This window comes from Meriones unguiculatus, chromosome 11 (genome assembly GCF_030254825.1).
Source record: "Meriones unguiculatus strain TT.TT164.6M chromosome 11, Bangor_MerUng_6.1, whole genome shotgun sequence".
NCBI lineage: Eukaryota > Metazoa > Chordata > Mammalia > Rodentia > Muridae > Meriones > Meriones unguiculatus.
The window spans coordinates 45,264,199-45,283,173 of record NC_083359.1 but is presented as its reverse complement, the minus strand read 5'-3'; positions in this window follow the sequence as shown (position 1 = coordinate 45,283,173).

The window sequence follows — 18,975 nt, the reverse complement described above, 5'->3', positions numbered from 1 at the left end:
GGTAAAGTTATAATTAAAATGTGAACACTACTGTAGATGTATAACTCCAAAAATCGTATTTCTTACCCCTAGTATTTCTTCTGCTGTGCTTGAGAGAGTGTCTCTCCTGCATCCAAGGATAGCCTTGAACTTGCTAAGCAGCCAAGGATAATCTTGAACTCCTGATCTTCTGTCCCACACCTCCCTAGTGCTGGGATCACAGCTGAGCACCACCACAAAAATTCGAAAGCTATTTACAATGTTTTTAGAAGTATGCCATAGCATGTAATTCTGTTTATTATATACTGGTGTAATTGAAATTACATAATGTTGAGTAAAAATTATTAGACTTCAAAATATATGCAACAAATGATTACAGTTCTCAGAACATTAACAAAAGTAGATTTATTGAACTGTCAGAAGAATTTGTATTTGGTAAAAGAAAAGTGATTTGGGGTGAAATTTCACATATTTCAATTTTATTTGACGATGAAACTGATATAACAGTAAAGTGATCCATGGGGATGGGGAGAAGGCTTAGTTGACAGAGGCTGGGTCATGCAAGCATGAGAACTTAACCCCCACCCCCTCCCAGAATCAATGTAAGAAAAAGAAAATCCAGGTGTTGTGAACTTATACCCTAAACACCAGGGAGGTGGAGAAGAGTAGATCCTCAAGGACCGCTGGCCAGCCAGTCTCTCCAGATTGTTGAGCTTTGCATACCAATAATAGACCTTCCTTAAAACACAAGGTGGGGACTGAGAAAGAGACATGAAGTGGACCTCTGCCTTCTACAGTCTCTTTCATGCACATGCTCATGCACGCGCACACACATGCACATACACGAATGCACAATCACCAATCCATTTAAAATTCATTTTAAAATATAGAAGGGACAGCTAGAATGGTTATCTGACCCCACTATGGCTTGCAGAATATAACTGAAAGCTCAAGTCCCATGGACTGAAAAGCTTTCTGGCTCCCTCAGAAGCTTCATGCTGCACCACATGGGAGAATCATGGAGGTTTCATCGGCTGGCTTAGTAATATAGTAACTTGTTCCTACCTGCTTAAAATACCAATTGCTGAAATACTCAAGATGTTTATTTTTTGGTTCTGACTAGAGAGGAAGGCATGTGTATGTCATTTTTGCTAAAAACAGTCCCACAGACTAGAGAAGGCAAACGACTTGAGGAGCATAGTTGGATGAATAGGGGGAAGGTGTTTCATTGTGGTATAGTTCTGTCTTCAAGCACTCAGGAGGCTGAGGCAGGTAGATCATAAGGTAAAGGACAAACTGGGCTACAGAGTAAGATCCACATTAGCCTGAGCTTCAGTGGAGCCCTCTTTAAAAAAAATGAGCACATAGGCAACCCCCAACATGTGCACCACACATCACATGCAGAGGGTACATGAAGCTGTATGATTTCTGTCCACCACTGCCACAGGAATACATCTAAAACATTCCATGAGATTTCAGGGTATTTGTTTGTTTTTTTAATAATTTTTAATTTTATTAAATACAGTTTATTCACTTTGTATCCCAGCTGTAGCCCCCTCCCTTATACCCTCCCAATTCAACCCTCCCTTCCTCTTCTTCTCCTGTGCCCCTCTCCCATCCAATAATAGGGAGGTCCTCCTCCCCTTCCATCTGACCCTAGTCTATCAGGTCTCATCAGGACTGGCTTCTTTGTCTTCCTCTGTGGAATCATAAGGCTGCTCTCCCCTCAGGTGGAGGTGATCAAAGAGCCAGCCCATGAGTTCATGTCAGAGACAGTCCCTGTTCTCCTTATTAGGATACCTACTTGGACACTGAGTTGACATGGGCTACTTCTGTGCAGGGGTTTTAGGTTATCTCCATGCATGGTCCTTGTTTGGAGTATCAGTCTCAGAAAAGACCCCTGTGCCCAGATATTTTGGTTCTGTTGCTCCTCTTATGGAGCTGCTGTTCCCTCCAGGTTTTTCTGTCTCCCCCTTCTTTCATAAGATTCCCTGCACTCTGCAAAAGGTCTGGCTATGAATCGCATAGTGATACGTTTTGATACAATGCTGGGTAAAGTCTTTCAGAGGCCCTCTGTGATAGGCTCCTGTCCTATTCCTTATTTTCTCCCTCTTCCAATGTTCATCTCGTTTGCCTTTCTGAACGAAGATTGCGAATTTTACCAGGGTCCTCCTTCTTGATTAGCTTTCTTAGGTGTACGGATTTTAAGTAACCACCAAATAGCTCTTCTACTAAGTCAAAAATTCCTCGGCTCGGGGGATTGCATAGCCTCAGTAGACAAGAAGGAATAGGCTTAGGAATGGGGTGAAATCCTGTCTCAAGGAAAGCCAAAGAAAAAAGAAAAGAAAAGAAAAATGTTTAGATTTCAGTTTAGTCAACTACTAACTGGTAGAACTAAGACTAGGCCCTTAGTTTTTCTAAGTATTCAATGCACCGTTTGGGAGTTAGAAATACTGCTGTATAGAAATAAAAATTTGGGGGATTACAGAGTTGATTTTAGGTCCAGGGTAGCCCTGTTCTTTCCTACATAATCCATATGCTTTTCCATATACATGCCCCCATCAGAATCTGTTTATAGTCCTTTGAAATCCTGTGCTCACCTTCCCTCAAATGATGTTAAGGTTTTAAATGCAGAAAATGATGTGTCTTTCCCTTTCACAGTGTGTGTTCACTCCTTGTCCTACCTCCAATAGATAAGATTACTTCACATTTTCTGAGGCCAGTGAAGGTAAAGCCTTACTTGCTGATCACGTACCCCCAGCCCTGAGCTATTCCAGTTTAAAGTGAAGTTATCCAAGTTTCAAGTGCTTATTTTTGTGACTATTGATTAGTGTCCAAGTGTCTTTCCTTCTATGGGAATACAAGTTAGAACTTCACTGAGCTAATTTTCTTAAAGCTAGCACAATGGCTGATCCAATAGTCTCCAGGAATGTCCTTGCAAAATGAAGGAGACAGCATCTCATGTAGAAGCTCCAGCATAGCCTGCTCCCATGACTCAGCTGATGCTGCTGGCAAGTCTATGGGAAGTTATGTATAGTCTTCAGTCATGAGTTCAAAGAAGAGACAATTTTCTGTTTTCGTGAAGCATACCTGCAACATTTTCAGAGCAACCACTGAAATAGTTGAAATACATGATGTAACTCAGAAACTTTTTGATTAAGTAAAAGTGAAGCTATGATACAGAACCTATTAAGCTTAATTACATAAAATTATAGAGAAATAATAATAAATGGTGTGAAATATATAGGCAAAGTATCAAAGAATGTATAAATAAACACAATGTGATCCTTTTAAGTGAAGTTTAACTTCATGGAAATAGTTTTTAAAAGACTTAAACTGGCAGTAGGAAAGGAAATAACAGAGTAAGGGAGGGGAGGAAGAGGGATACATAAGATCAAAGTATAAGATGTTTGATGTTTTGGTTATGAGTCTAGCCTTTCTCCACCCCACAAGATAAACCTGAATGAATGAAAATATGTTTGGAAAATGCTTATCTATGTACAAAGACTATATTTTTTAACATATGAATATGAGAATATATGCTAATAAATATATTTTAAGAGACAAACATACGTGGTGCTATGGTCTAATTTATATTGCTGTGACAAAATATCCTGGCAAAAAGCAACTGATCAGGCTGTGACAAAATATTCTGCCTGCTCTTACAGTGGTTCCATGTGGCATCAGATATAGGTGCAAGCACAAACACCCATACATGTAAAAAAGTTAAGAGCAGTTTAGAGGAGAAAGGGTAACCTTAGCCCACAACCCCAGTTATAGCACATCAGTGCAAGGAGATCACAGTGGCAAGAGATTACAACTGCTGTTCAGACCACACCCACAGCCAAGAAAGAGAGAAATGCAGTGTGCATGCATTTTCCCTTATTTGCTTGCTTATGCTCAACTCAATTTCTCTACTTTTACACAGTTCAGGACCCCTGCTTCAAGAATGTTGTTTTCTGCAGTAGGCTGAGTCTTCCCACATCTCTCAACAATTTTGATATTTTTTCAAGGCTTCAGGACAATCCAATGTAGACAGTCTTTCATTGAGGCGCTATTTCCAGGTGTTTCTACATTGTGTGAAGTTGACTGTTAACCTAACCATCACAAGATAGCTTTTCCATGTTCAAGGAAGATGCAATAATGGCATAAAATGCCAAATTCACTCTGTACTGATCAAAATATTCAATTCCATTCCCATGCAAGTTCCTACAGTATCTTCTGTGTAATTTAATATAAAATGTATATGGGGACATTGGAGGACAAACAAGGAGAGAGGAAGGGAGAAATGGGGAAAGAAAAAAAAATCATAGAATAATTTTTTTCATTTATTCTTCTCTCATATATTACATACTAACTGCAGTTTTCCCTCCCCCAGTCTCTCTGCCCCACCTCTTCTTTCTTCTGGATCAACCCCCACCCTCTTTAACTCCACTCAGAAAAGTGTAGGCATTTAAGAACATCAAGCAAATGTGGCATAACGAGCTACAATAAGAACAGGTACATAGTCTCATATCTAGGCTGAATGAGACAACTTAGTAGAAGGAATAGGGTCCTAAAGGCAGTCAAAAAGGTCAGAGATAGCCCCCACTCCTACTGTTAGGAGTCTCACAAGAACACTGAGCTATGCAACCATAATATACATGCAGAGGATCTAGGTCAGACCCATACAAGTTCTCTGGTCTTTGTGAGCTCATTTGAATCCCTGTCAGTTGATCTCTGGCCCGTGTGCTTGTGGTCCTTGATTATCTGGCTTCTTCAACCTTACTCCCTCTTCTCCACAGCCTGCATGAGCCTCTGATGGCAAGGTTGTGGAGTAAGAGCTTCATTGTTTGTGGGAATGCACACTTGTACAGTCAATTTGGAAATTAATACGGCAGTTTCTCAGAAAACTGGGAATAGGCTTTTCTTAAAATCCAGCTATATTACCCGTCGGTCGGTGTATGCCCAAAGGACACTCCATTCTACTATAAGGATGCTTGCTCAACCATGATCATAGCTACTTTATTCATAATAGCCAGAAACTGGAACAACCTAGATATCCCTCAATCAAAAAATTGATTAAAAATGGTACATTTATATAATGGCGTGTTACTCAGCTGTTAAAAAACATGACATCTTGAAATTTGTTGGTAAATGGATGAAACTAGAAAAAAAGCACCATAAATGTGGTAACCTAGACCCAGAAAGAAAAATATAGTATGTACTCACTTATGAGTGGATATAAGCTGTAAATAAGGGACAATACTGCCATAATTCACAGACCCACTGAGGCTAAGTAACAAAGAGGGCTTAAGGAAGGATTCTTTTACTGGGACATAGGTCTGAAAAGTCCATCTCTGATAGAATTAATAGTTGTAGATCCAATAAGACAGAAAGTTAAGAACTACATTAGAGTAAGAATCTAACTGATAAAGGGAAGATGGAAGAGAAGTAGAGAAGACAGAGGGAGAGAAGGGAGGTGATAATAAGAGATGCTACACAGAAAAGCTAAATGAAAACGGGGGGGAGGTTAGGAGAGGTTATTTTATTGAAACAAGGAACAAAAAAATAACCAAAAATATTTCTAAAGAAAATCAAAAAGTAAAATATTTGTCATATTCAAATAGATTTAATATAGAAATACATAATCAAAACAATCAGTACAGTTTGTGTGTATTTATACATGGATAAAAACAAAGAATTTATCAGACTGGATACTTCATAATCACATTTTATGAAAATGAATCTGCAGAGGTCTGAAAAGTCCATCTATGGAATACAGGAAGTTTAAGAATTATATTAGAATAAGAGCCTAACTGAGAAAAAAGAGATGGGAGAGAGGTAGAGAAGACAGGGGAGAGATGGGGGGATAAAGGAGGAGGAAGAAGGAAAAAGAGAGAGGTAGGAGAAGAAGAGGAATAGGAAAAACAGCAGATGAGACAGAGAGAAGGGAGGAACTGGGATGGAGGGGAAAGGTAGAAGTGAAGAGGAGAGGAGGAGGCACAGAGGGGGAAAGGAAGAAGAAAAGGTGGAGATAGGAAAAGGAGAGGATAAAAAGAAGAAAGGAGACAAAGAAGGAGGACAAAAAGAAGTAAGGGGAAAAAGGACAGGCAATGAGAAAGACAGAGAATATATTCCTGTCATTAAATGTTTAAATATAAAAGGACAACTATTAAAACTTTACAAGTGAAAAATATAGGCAAAAGTCTTTGTAACATATGGGTAATCAGAATTTCTTAATCTACTCATAAAAACAGAGCCATAAGTCGGTAAATTTATGTCCCAAGTTAAAAAAAAATGCTCATCAAGATTCAAATCTGACATCCCAAACTCAGCCAATAATAATGCGGCACTTAATAAGAGCACATTTAACAAACACCAGATCAAATAACAGACAGTATTCACACATCCAGCATCTTGGAAAAAGAAACAACAAATGGTCAATGAAACAACTCAAGAAATTAAGCACCAACAAACCAAATAGCCTAATTAAAAGTTAGGTACAAAGCTAAGCAGACTCTCAACAGAGGAATCTCTAGTGGCCGAGAATCCCTTAAAGAAACACTCAACATCCTTACTCATGAGGGAAATACAAATCAAAGTGACTCTGAGATTCCATCTTACACACACAAGAATGGCTACACTCAAGAGATAACACCTGCTGATGAACATGTGGAGAAAAAGGAACACTCCTCCATTGCTGGTAGGATAACAAACTTGTGCAGCCAATGTGGAAATTAATCTGGAGGTTTCTCAGGACATTGGAAATATATCTACCTCAAGACCCAGGTATACCATGTTTGGGCATATACCCAAAAAATGTTCTACCATACCACAAAGGCACTTGTTCAACTATGTTCATAGCAGCTTTATTTATAATAGCCACAAACTGGAAACAGCTTAGATGTCCCTCAACCAAAGAATGGATAAAGAAAACATGGTATATTTACACAACAGAATACTACTCAGTTGTTTAAAACAAAGACGTCATGCAATTTTCCGGCAAATTGATGGAACTAGAAAAGATCATCCTGAGTCAGGTAACCCAAACCCAGAAAGAAAAGCACAGTATGTACTCACTTATAAGTGGATATTAGCCATCACATACAGGATAACCAAGCTACAATCCACAGACTCAAAGAAGACAAGGAGGGCCCAAGGGAGGGTGCTTTAATCTCCCTTAGAAGAGGAAATAAAATAGACATCTGAAGTGGATGGAGAGAGTGAACAACGTGGGAGAGGGGGTGGGGAAGGTAACATGTTAGATTTTTTCACCAAACCTATGTTATTTAGGGTTCTTTACCTCCCTTCCACCCACCACCACCTTAGGTAGGAGATTAGTAGGGAAAAGGGCTGTAGACCTCTTTTATTTACTTCCTGCTGATTAAGGTAGATGAGCCTTTAGGGGAGTACCAAAGTCAGCCCTCAGGATACTAGCTGTCCAGTCCAAAGGTCAACACCAAGTGGCAAAAGGATTTAGAAGATAGAGACAAGTCAGCAAAAGCCACAAGACTAAGTTGGATTGCCCGAGTTCTCTGGAATGTTTCTGTCTGCAAAGTCAGGTGTGGAAGCATGAAATCAGCACAGCTATCTTGATCTAAAAAACAGCATCTCACTGTGCATGGGCCTCTATGTATCTCCTCTCCTCAGAGTATACCCACGAATATACTCAGCTGGCCAAAGTCACAGCCTTTACAGCAAAACATCACATTCCCTCTCACCAGCCAACCTCCAGCAAAACATCACATGTCCAGCTTGCAGCAAACGATCACATGACAAAACTAAGTCTTCAAGGAAAACAGAAATTTCCAATTCAGTAACTGGGATAGGGATCAAGTGTGGGAAGGGCAGGGTGTGGAGGGAAAGACCTGCCGAGAGAACAGAAATCTGTCTGGGGGTCATGGGGGTGACCCTAGCTGAGACTTGTAGTAGCTGTGAATATGGAGCTTAAAGTTGCCTCCCCTGTAGCCAGGTGGGAATTCCAATGGAGAGAGGAGGACATCAACCCACCCACAAAACCTGGGACCCACATTTTCTTGCTTATAATAAGTGTAAGGATTAAGATGGAACAGAGATTAAGGGAATAGCAAACCAATGTCTGACCCTACTTGAGACCCACCTCATAGGAGAGAGCCAACTCTTGACACTATTAACAATACTCTGATATGCTTGCAGAGTAGAGCCTAGCATAACTGTCTTTTAAGATGCTTCATCCAGCAACTGAAGGAAAAAAATCCAGAGACCCACAGTCAAACAATAGGCAGAAGTCAGGGAGTTTTGTGGAAGAGTGGGAGGAAAAAATGGAGAAGCCAGAGGTCAAGAAAACCACACATAAGCAGTTTAGTGTGTCTGGTTTTATGTTGAGGTCTTTGATCGACTTGGACTTTAGTTTTGTGCAGTGATAAGTATGGATCTATTTGCATTGCAGTAGACATCCAGTTAGACCAACACCATTTGTTGAAGATGCTGTCTTTTTTACATTGAATGGATTTGGCATCTTTGTCAAAAATCAGGTGTCCATAAGTGTGTGGATTTATGCCAGGGTCTTCTATTCGATTCCATTGATCTACCAGTCTGTTTCTATGCCAGTACCATGCAGTTTTTAGTATTGTTCTATAGTAGAGTTTGAGATCAGGGATGGAGATACCTCCTGAAGATCTTTTACTGTAGAGAATTGTTTCAGCAATTCTGGGTTTCTTGTTGTTCCATATGAAGGTGAGAATTTTTTTTTTCAAAGTCTGTAAAGAATTATGTTGGTAATTTGGTGGGAATTGCATTGAATCTGTAGATTGCTTTTGGTAAGATGGCCATTTTTACTATAGTAATCCTGCCAAGCCATGAGCATGGGAGATCTTTCCATCTTCTCATATCTTCTTCTAATTCTTTCTTCAGAGACCTCAACATAAAACCAGACACAGTAAACTGCTTAGAAGAAAAAGTGGGGAATACCCTTGAACTCATTGGCACAGGAGACAACTTCCTGAACAGAACATCAACAGCACAGGCTCTAAGAACAACAATCAATAAATGGGACTTCATGAAACTGAAAGGCTTCTATAAAGCAAAGGACACTGTCCTCAGAACAAAAAGACTGCCTACAGATTGGGAAAGGATCTTCACCAACCCTATATCTGACAGAGGGCTAATATCCAGTATATATAAAGAACTAAAGAAGTTAAACAGCAAAATATCAAGTAATCCAATTAAAAAAATGGGGTACAGAGCTAAACAGAGAATTCTCTGCAGAGGAATATCGAATGGCAGAGAAACACTTAAGGAAATGCTCAACCTCATTAGCCATCAGGGAAATGCAAATCAAAACGACCCTAAGATTTCACCTTGCACCCACCAGAATGGCTAAGATCAAAAAATCACAGAGACAACACATGCTGGAAAGGTTGTGGAGAAAGGGGGACCCTCCTCCACTGCTGGTGGGAATGTAAACTTGTACAACCACTCTGGGAAGCAATCTGGCACTTTCTCAGACAACTAGGAATAGCGCTTCCTCAAGATCCAGCCATACCACTCCTAAGCATATATCCAAAAGAGGCTCAAGTACACAATAAGGACATTTGCTCAACCATGTTTGTAGCAACCTTATTCGTAATAGCCAGAAGCTGGAAACAGCCCAGATGCCCCTCAGTGGAGGAATGGATGCACAAATTGTGGTATATCTACACAGTGAAATATTACTCAGCAATAAGAAACAAGGAAATCATGAAATTTGCAGGTAAATGGTGGGATCTGGAAAAGATCATCCTGAGTGAGATATCCCAGAAGCAGAAAGATGCACACAGTATATACTCACTCATATAGACATATAATATAATAGGATAAACAGATAAATACAGATAAAATCTGTACACCTAAAGAAACTAATCAAGAGGGAGGACTCTTGCTAAAATTCTCAATTCCTATCCAGAAAGGCAAAGAGGCTGGACATCAGAAGAAGGAGAAAAGAGGGAACAAGTCAGGAGCCTGCCACAGAGGACCTCTGAAAAGCTCTGCCATGTAGACTATCAATGTAGATTCAGAGACTTATGGGCAACCTTTGGGAAGAGTGCAGGGAATCTTAGGAAAGAAGTTGGAAACAGTAAGATCTTGAGAGAACAGGAAGTCCACAAGGAGAGCAACAGAACCAAAAATTCTGAGCACAGGGGTCTTTCCTGAGACTGCTATTCCAACCAGAGACTATGCATGGAGGTAACCTAAGACCCCTGCACAGATGTAACCCATGGCAGTTCAGTATCCAAGTGGGTTCCATTGTAATAGGAACAGGGACTGTCTCTGACATGAACTGATTGGCCTGCTCTTTAATTACCTCCCCCTGAGGGGGAAGCAGCATTCATTCCCAGGCCACAGAAGAAGACATTGCAGCCACTCCTGATGAGACCTAATTGACTAGGATCAGAAGGAAGGAAAATAAGCATGCTGAGTGGTGGAGGAAGGGAGGGATTGGGACTGGAGAAGGGAGAGAACCACAGGGGGGATACAAAGTGAATAAAGTGTAATTAATAAAGAAAAAAAGAAAAAGAACACCACACCACAAGAAGACCTACAGAGTAAACCAAGATGGGCCCTGCCTCACAGAGACTGAACCATAAACCAAAGAGCATGCATGGGCTAGACCTAGACCTCGTATACACATGGAGCAGCTGTGAAGCTTGGTCATCATGTGGCTGTCCTAGAAATGGGGTAAGGGCTGTCTCTGACCCTGTTGCCTGCCTTTGGATCTCTTTCCCCTAGCTGGGATGCCTTGTCTCGCCTCAGTGGGAAAGGATGCACTTAGTCCCACTGTGATTTGAGGTGCTGGAATGGCTTGGTATGCCTTGGGGTTTTCCCTTTCTCTGAGAAAAAGTAGAAGATGGAATAGGGGAGGGGGATTGAGGTAGGACTGGGAAGAGAGGAAGGAGGTGGCTGGGACCAGGCAGTAAAGTGATTAAATAAATGAAAAAAAAAAAGATGATGCTTATTTTTGTTGGTATGCAGAGTACCAGAGATTAAGAAGACAGTAAACTAGTTATACAGACTAGTAAAAATTCTTAAAGTATGAATATAAAGATCAGATCCCTACATCTAACTGCTAATGGGAACATAAGTGTTGGTGGTGACTTTGACCACAAAGGTCATTTGACATAGGTAAAAGAATATGGAGGCTAGGTAAAAGCCATTTCAATTCTAGGAGCACAGCACAGACAAATTAAACATTATAAGCACTGCTGTTTTTAGAAGAACATTTTGAAAATTGTAGAAACACCTGACACAGAGAATACTGGGTGAATGTTTAACATATGACACAGCCATACAATAGAATATAAATCAGATGTGAACACGGATAAATAATATATCTGCACGCACAGAAATCTTACAAAAGATTTTCAGTACAAACAGGATTGAATTCAGGCAAGGTTCTTTGACTCAAAAACTAAATGATATATTGAGTAAGCAGCTCATAATAAAAAATCCAACAAAAACCAATGATAGGGTAATCACAAACTTGAGGCAGCAGTTGTTCTACAGTTCTAGGGTTCACTGAAGGCTAAGATACACAGGCAAAGTTTTGAAGTTTTGATGATAATTGCTTACTCCTGCATGACCATAAATTATATTTTTATTATTTGTAAGTTGACAACATATTCTTGCTCATTTCCTAAAGATTTATTTTATTATTTGTATTGTGTGTATGTGTTTGTGTCTGTGGGTATGTGCAGGTGGCTGCAGGTGCTCCCCGAGGCCAGAAGAGAGTATCAGTGGTGTTACAGGTGGTGGGCATTCTCCCATGTGAGTGCTGGGAACTAAATTCAAGTCATCTACAAGAGCTGTAAACACTTTTACCTGCTCAGCCATCTCTCCAGCCCTATTATTCCCTTTTCTCATAAAATACCATGTAATTGGGAATAGTGGAATAGCTAATTACATAATTATTTTTCCTTTCTTATGGTATTCGTTTTCTTATCAACTCCATTATTAGTAAATTTTAAGACTTGGGAATTTAGTCTTTCCTCCTTTTTTTCTGTTCTGTCTTTCTGAGATGATGGTATGTCCAATGCAGGGGCAAGAAAATCCCTTTCCTTACTTAGTTTTACATGTTCTTCAGTGAAGGCATGCTTTCTATGCACTGAAATCCTTTGAGCACTGTGCTGGCTGTACATATAGGCAGTGCGTTATCTTGTTGACTGGAATATCACTCATCATGATATACAGATCTGTCACTTTTCCTCAACTGTCCTTTGATAATGAAGTGAGCTTACCCTACTTAGCTGATTAAGGCCAGGTGGTTGCCAGTCTGCTGCCCCACAGAAACAGATGATCTTACCACCATAATAGGTATGACGATTATTCTTCCTTTGAAGAGTCCCATTCATCTTTTTTATGGAAGTGATGGTTAGTTTTCTGGAGGTCTTTGCCCATTCTCTTAATTTAAAAAAATTATCTGAAGCTTGGCATGGATATGCTCTGTTGTATTTTATAAGTAGTGGAGCTTCTCCATCTTGGCCACTTGGATTGGAGAATTGTTAGATGGTCATTAATATCATAATGCATCTGAGATGAGACATGAATTCACTGGAATTTTGAGGTAAGCTTTAGATCTTGGCTGTTGGACAAAAATCATCATTCCTATTCTTATTCATGACAAGGAACACAAAGCAGGGGTAAGACCAACATTTGCCCTCCTCACAGTGAACTCTGTGAACTCTATGAGCAGTGAACTGTGCTCACTGATGGGATGAAGTGATATATCCACAAGGCTTAGTGCTGTGGTTTCCATGACTACACAGCATCACTTAGAAAATTTAAACATTGATGTCAAGTAATTTTTTCAGTCTTGTTCTATTGGGTATGTTAGTGTGGGTTTTAGGTACTGGGATATTTAAAGTTACTGTAGGTGATTTAAACACGAAGATGCAATCAAACACGATTTTCAAGTTGAACCATCATTGAATTAGAGTGTCAACTTTATCACTTAGCTATTTGGTATGACCAGGTGGTTAATAATTCTACCAAATTCATCAGTTTGTTGGAAAGACTCAGTGGGATGGGCCATGAAATGAATTTGAGGTTAGTCTTGATGAGGCAAGTTTCAATAGTAGGGTTGGGATGATGATGTGTAAAGTGCCTACAGTATAAGCCTGAGAATCTGAGTTTGTACCCTAAAACACACAGAACAAGATGCAATATGTAATTTGATGCCAGTGCAGAGAGGAGCAGAGATAGGTAGGTACAAGCCAGGGGCTTGCTGGGTAGCTGGTGTGGTAGGGACAGTGAAATTTAGGGTTAGTGAGAGACTTTCTCTCTCTCAGAAAACAATGTGGACAGGGATAGAAAAAGATAGACAGGTGTAACTGCATACACACACACACACACACACACACACACACACACACAAGGTAAAACAAAAGAGAGTCAATAAGTGTTGGACTCTAATGCCATGTTTAATGGTTTTGTTTTTCTCATCAAGTGCAATGGTATAGAGAAAAGAAAGACCCTAGAACCCTGCAGACAAAAAGTCCCTGGGGAACTTCAGTCCCTACTTCTAATGATGACAGCTAACATCCTCTTTCTGTTATGCTATTTCTTGTCTACACAGAGCCTTTGGCCACAAGTGGAATGAGTCATATTCTTTAATTCCAAAGATGAGTTCTAGTGGAAGCAAAGAATTCTATGCTCTTTTCATATCAACAGGCTTTGCCCAGGAGACACTGAAACCAGAAGGCTTGGACACACCCAAAAGAGTGAATGTGGAAGTTCAATCATTCATTCCTGGCATCCTGCCAAGGCAGACAGCACTCCTGGAAATATTTTATCTCTGAAAATAAAAATCAATTTAGTAGACTAGAAGATAATATAGTATTCACAGACATACAATTTTTCTTCTAACACAGTTCCCCAATGCTGCTAAAGGTTTCAGTTGTCAGGGGAAGGCTAAAGGAAGCCACCCCCTCCCTCACACACACCCCAGAGATAAGTTATGAATTGGTTTCCACTCCATCAGCTCATTGTTAACATATCACTAACAACCAAGGTCAGTCTGGGCTTCAGTTCACTTACCCCCAAGGGCTCATCTCATGCCCTGATCGTAATAACATGGCACAAGGCAACATTTCACCTTTTGTAGCTTTGATTTTTCTCATCTGTGAAATGGGATAATATAATATATTCCATGCGGTCATTGTTCAATTCAACAAACTCCTGCTTTTTAAAGATGTTTTTCAGTGGTTTTTATTTACAAACTGCTCATGTTATTTCCTAATGATTGCATTCACAATTCTGAGGAACCGGGATCTATCTAAAGCTGTATGTGTTCTTCATATTTGGAAAGCAAATTCTTATTTTAACTCCCTTGATCCTTGAAGAAACCCACTAGGAACAGCAGATTACATTATACCTGATTTTAGGAAACTGTTCCTTTGACAATAGTATTAAAAAAAAATAACCCTATATTTTATGTTTGAAGTTGAAGCGGAAGAAATGCTAGTCAGATTACTTGCAGATCTGATTACAATTCTGGCTCATTATAATAATATAATAACCTTAGGCAGATCATTTCTATTTTTCCAAGGTTGTTTCCTTGGTGATGGCATATACTAGGATGGGACAGGTGTTAAGGTCAAATCATGGTGGATTGCACATTGAATTTGTCTACGTTTAGACAGTCTATGTTTGCTCATACAAGAGGCCGAGAGTCCTCTCTCTATGCTGCAGTGTGAGGGGTTGCTGATAAAGACAAAGCCCATTACTGAATTGATATTTAACAACCAACCCACACTACCCAAGGGTAGGGACCTTGCTCTTTCCTGGTTTCTCTTCATTCTAGAGACTAACTTCTGTCTCCACTTGTCTTTTCACACTCATGCACGAAGGAATTCTGACCCTTCTGAGGCTGCATTTTGGGGACTTCTTTGACTGTAGCCCAGTTGAACCAATATCAAGTGCCTTCAATGTTCATGTGGAAGAAGGGAAAGATGCCGGTGTTTATCCCCAGCTGTCCTCCCACGCTGGACCATAGTGGATGTGTTTCCTATAATTTTGTGCTCATTAGTTGGCTGAGTTTCATCATCCAAGGTTATGGCTCCCCTAGACATACTTCATGAATAATTGTAACTCTCTTCAGGTTTGGGGAAATATGTCCTTCTTTGCCTCTAGTGAGGTGACAGACATGGCTTTAGATTCCTTTTGCCTCCACTGTTGGTTTCTCACACTTGCAATGTGGTCATTCATTAAACATGATTTAACTGCTCACTTGCATGTGCTGTTTTTTGTTTTATACTGGGGCATCCGTCCCCAGCACTATGTGTTAAATATGCACCTGCAAAGTTCTCTGTATCTAGTATATGACCACGGCTTAAATGACTTATTGGCTTATCATGAAATTACTGTTTGAGTTGTGCTAATGTGCTGGGAGTCAGGTTAAAGTAGCCAGGAACATGTATTTTTCTCTCTGTTATAGAATGCTTAATATCCATATGGAACTACATACAATAATAAAATATGCATTTTATTATGTCTATTCAGCTCATTTTAAATATTTTTAATAAGTATTTCTTAAAGTCATTAAGAGAGATTAGAATTATACTTTGGAGACAGAGAGCTTGCCTAACTATCAATGGCCCAGGATCCATTCAGCAAAACAAACACATATACACACATACACACACACACAAGCATGCGCATGTTCATGCAGACAGGCAGAAAGAAGAAGGAGGAAGGGAGATACAGAAAAAAATGTGTAAGCCAGGCACACACCTTTAGTCCCAGCACTCAGGAGGCAGAGGCAGTCCAATATCTGTGACTTGGAGAACACCCTGGTCTATAGAGTGAGTTTAGGACAGCCAGGACTGTACAGATAAACTCTGTCTTGGAAATCACATACATCTGGTGTTTTCACATTCACTAAGATATTTATTATTTTGAATACTTTTAAAAAGGTCTGATTAAAGCAGAACTCATTCCCAAACCAAGAGACTCTAGTTCTTCCAATAGAACTAGAATAAAAAAAAATTCATTTAGTTTGCATTTATTGAAAATACTTGTATTTTCTATTTTTCTGTGTTAATGGAGAGGGTGGCCAGGAGGGCTTCAAGTGTGCTAGGCAATGCCCTACTTCTGCAGTGTACCAGCAGCCCTCCACCTTGAATTTTGAAGGACTCTTTTTTTTTTTAATCAAGGCAGCACTTTTTACCTTTTAGAATTTTTCATTTATTCCTTGACAATTTCATATGAAGGCTGCTTTTTTTAAAAATAATTTTGGATTGATAGTTTTGTTTTCCTTTCAACTTTTTATTTTTTTCATGTGTATATAGATGTGTGCTTGAGTGTTTGTGCATATTCAGATGCATGGTGTGTGTGTGTGTGCGCGCGTGTATGCTCACATCACATGCATACAGCAGCCTGAGGACAGCCCTAGGTGTCATCTTTAGGAACACTGCCTACTTCCTTTGACAAGGAGCACATCAGTTTGGCTATGCTGGATATCAGTGAGCTCTAGGCATCCTCCCATCTCCACCTCTCCACCTTGGGATTACAAATAGTTGTTACCATTCTTGGCATTTGTATGTGAGTTCTGAGGATTAAACTGAGGTACTTGTGTTAAAAAGGCACAAATTTGACTAACTAAACCATTTCTCTGGACTTCTATTTAACTTAAAATTTCTTTTAAGATTTTTAATGTGTAAGTATCTGTGTGTCTGTGTGTGGGTGCGTGCAAGTGAGTGCAAGCGTCCATGGAGAGCAAGGCTATCAGATCTTTCCGGGATGCAGTTATAAGCAGTTGTTAGCCACCTGACTTGTGTGCTAGGGATTCAGCTAAATTCTTCTGCAAGAGCAGTATGTGTTTTTAACCATTAATCTACTGCTCTAGCCTCCTCCTTTCAACTTTCAAAGGCATTGCTGTAGCATCTGCTTTCCATTGTTTCCTTCTCCCCTACTAGCTGACCTTAAGCTATCAGGTCTCATCAGGACTGGCTGCATCCTTCTCTTTTGTGGCCTGGCAAGGCTGCCCTCTACCCCCTCCTGGAGAAGGTGATTAAAGAGCCAGCCACTGAGTCCTTGTCAGAAACGGCCCCTGCTTCCCTTACGAGAGAACTCACGTGGAGACCAAGCTGTCTATGGTGTACATCTAAGCAGAGGATCTAGGTCTTCTCCATGCATGGTCCTTGGTTGGCACATCGGTAACTGCAGGCCCCTCTGGGTCAATATTTTTTGGCTCTGTTGGTCTCCTTGTAGAGCTCCTGTCCCCTCCAGGCATTTCTATCTCCCCTTCTTCCATAAGATTCCTTGTTCTGTGCCCAAAGTTTGACTATGAGTCTCAGCGTCTATTTTGATACCATGTTGTGCCCTCTCTGGTAGGTCCCAGTCCTGTTCCTTGTCTTCTGCCACTTCTGATGTCTAACCTGTTTGCACTTCTGAATGAGAATTAAGCGTCTTCCCTAGGCTCCACCTTGTTGTTTAGTTTCTCTAGGACTATAGATTTTAGTATGTTTATCCTATATTACGTATCTAATATCCACTTATAAGTGAGAATATATCATGTGTGTCTTTCTGCTTCTGGGTTACCTCACTCAGGATGATCTTTTGTAATTCTATCCATTTGACTGAAATTTTCATTTCCTTGTTTTTAATTGCTGAGTAGTATTCCATTGTGTAAAGGTACCACAATTTCTGTATCCATTCCTGTGTTGCAGGACATCTAGGTTGTTTCCAGGTTCTGGCTATATGTAATCTATTCTGATTATAGTTTCCTTTTACTCCACTCCTCCCAGTTCCTCCACACCTTCTCTCCCCTCTGGACCCACTCACTTTCTGTCTTATTAGAAAAGAAAATGCTTCTAAGAGATAATAAGCAAACTCAACAAAATATAATATAAAAAGATGAAGCAAAAAAATTCATATTGAAGTTGGACATGGCAACCCCAAAGTAGAAAAAGAATGTTTAAAACACATAGCAGGCAGAAGAGTCAGAGACCCACTCATTCTCATAGTCACAAGCCCCATAAAATACTAAGCTAATAATCTATAGTATATATACAAAGGTCCTGGCATAGACCTATATAGACCCAGGCACCCCCACAAGTTCTGTGCCACCATATTTTGCAGGCAGGACAAATTTTTGGTCAACGTTTTTGTGGCTGAGTTGATGTCCACATTTTTTTTCCTGATAGCCTGCAGAGTACCTTCTGCACTGAAGAGACTAGAACTTAGGGGGAAAGGCTCCAAATTTTCATGACATCATTAAAACACACACACAGAGAACTCTACTTCTCCATGTTCAATAACTTGTTTGGATGTTGTCCTTGGCAAAGAAGTTCTGCTCTCAGGTTTTGGGGAGCAAACTTTGTTGTAGCATCCGCCAGAGTTTTAGGGGTATCCATTGGGCCTCCTTGGCCAACAACTCAATTAAATGCAACCCATACCTGCCAGAGAAAGCCTTGCCACAAGAGATGGCCACTCAAGATTCCATATCCCCTTTATTAGGAGTCCCCACTAGACCCACCATCACTGGTTCCATGAAGTTTCCACTTCCCTAGGTTTCCACACCACCCCTCAAACATCTTCTTAACCAGTTTCAGCTGTCTCTTCTCCTCCAAGAAACTAGACATCAAAAACCAAATAATCCAATTAAAATACGGGTACAACTCTAAACAGAGATCTCCACAGAGGACTCCAAAATTGCTTAGAAACACTTAAAGAAATGTTTGACATTCTTAGCCATCAGGAAAATGCAAATCAAAAACGACTTTGAGATTCCATCTCACCCCTGTTAGAATGAGAATGGTGAAACGCAAGTGATAGCTCATGCTGGCTAGGATGTGGAGCAGGCGAACACCCCTCTGTTGCTGGTGGACGGGTGCAGCCACCATGGAAATTGATACCTAGTTTCTCAGAAAACTGATATTGGTATGCTTTGAAGACCCAGCTATGGCACTCTTGGGCATATGCCCAAAAGACAGTACCTTCCTACCACAAGGTTACTTGTTCAACCATGATCACTGCAGCTTCATTCCTAATGGCTAGAAA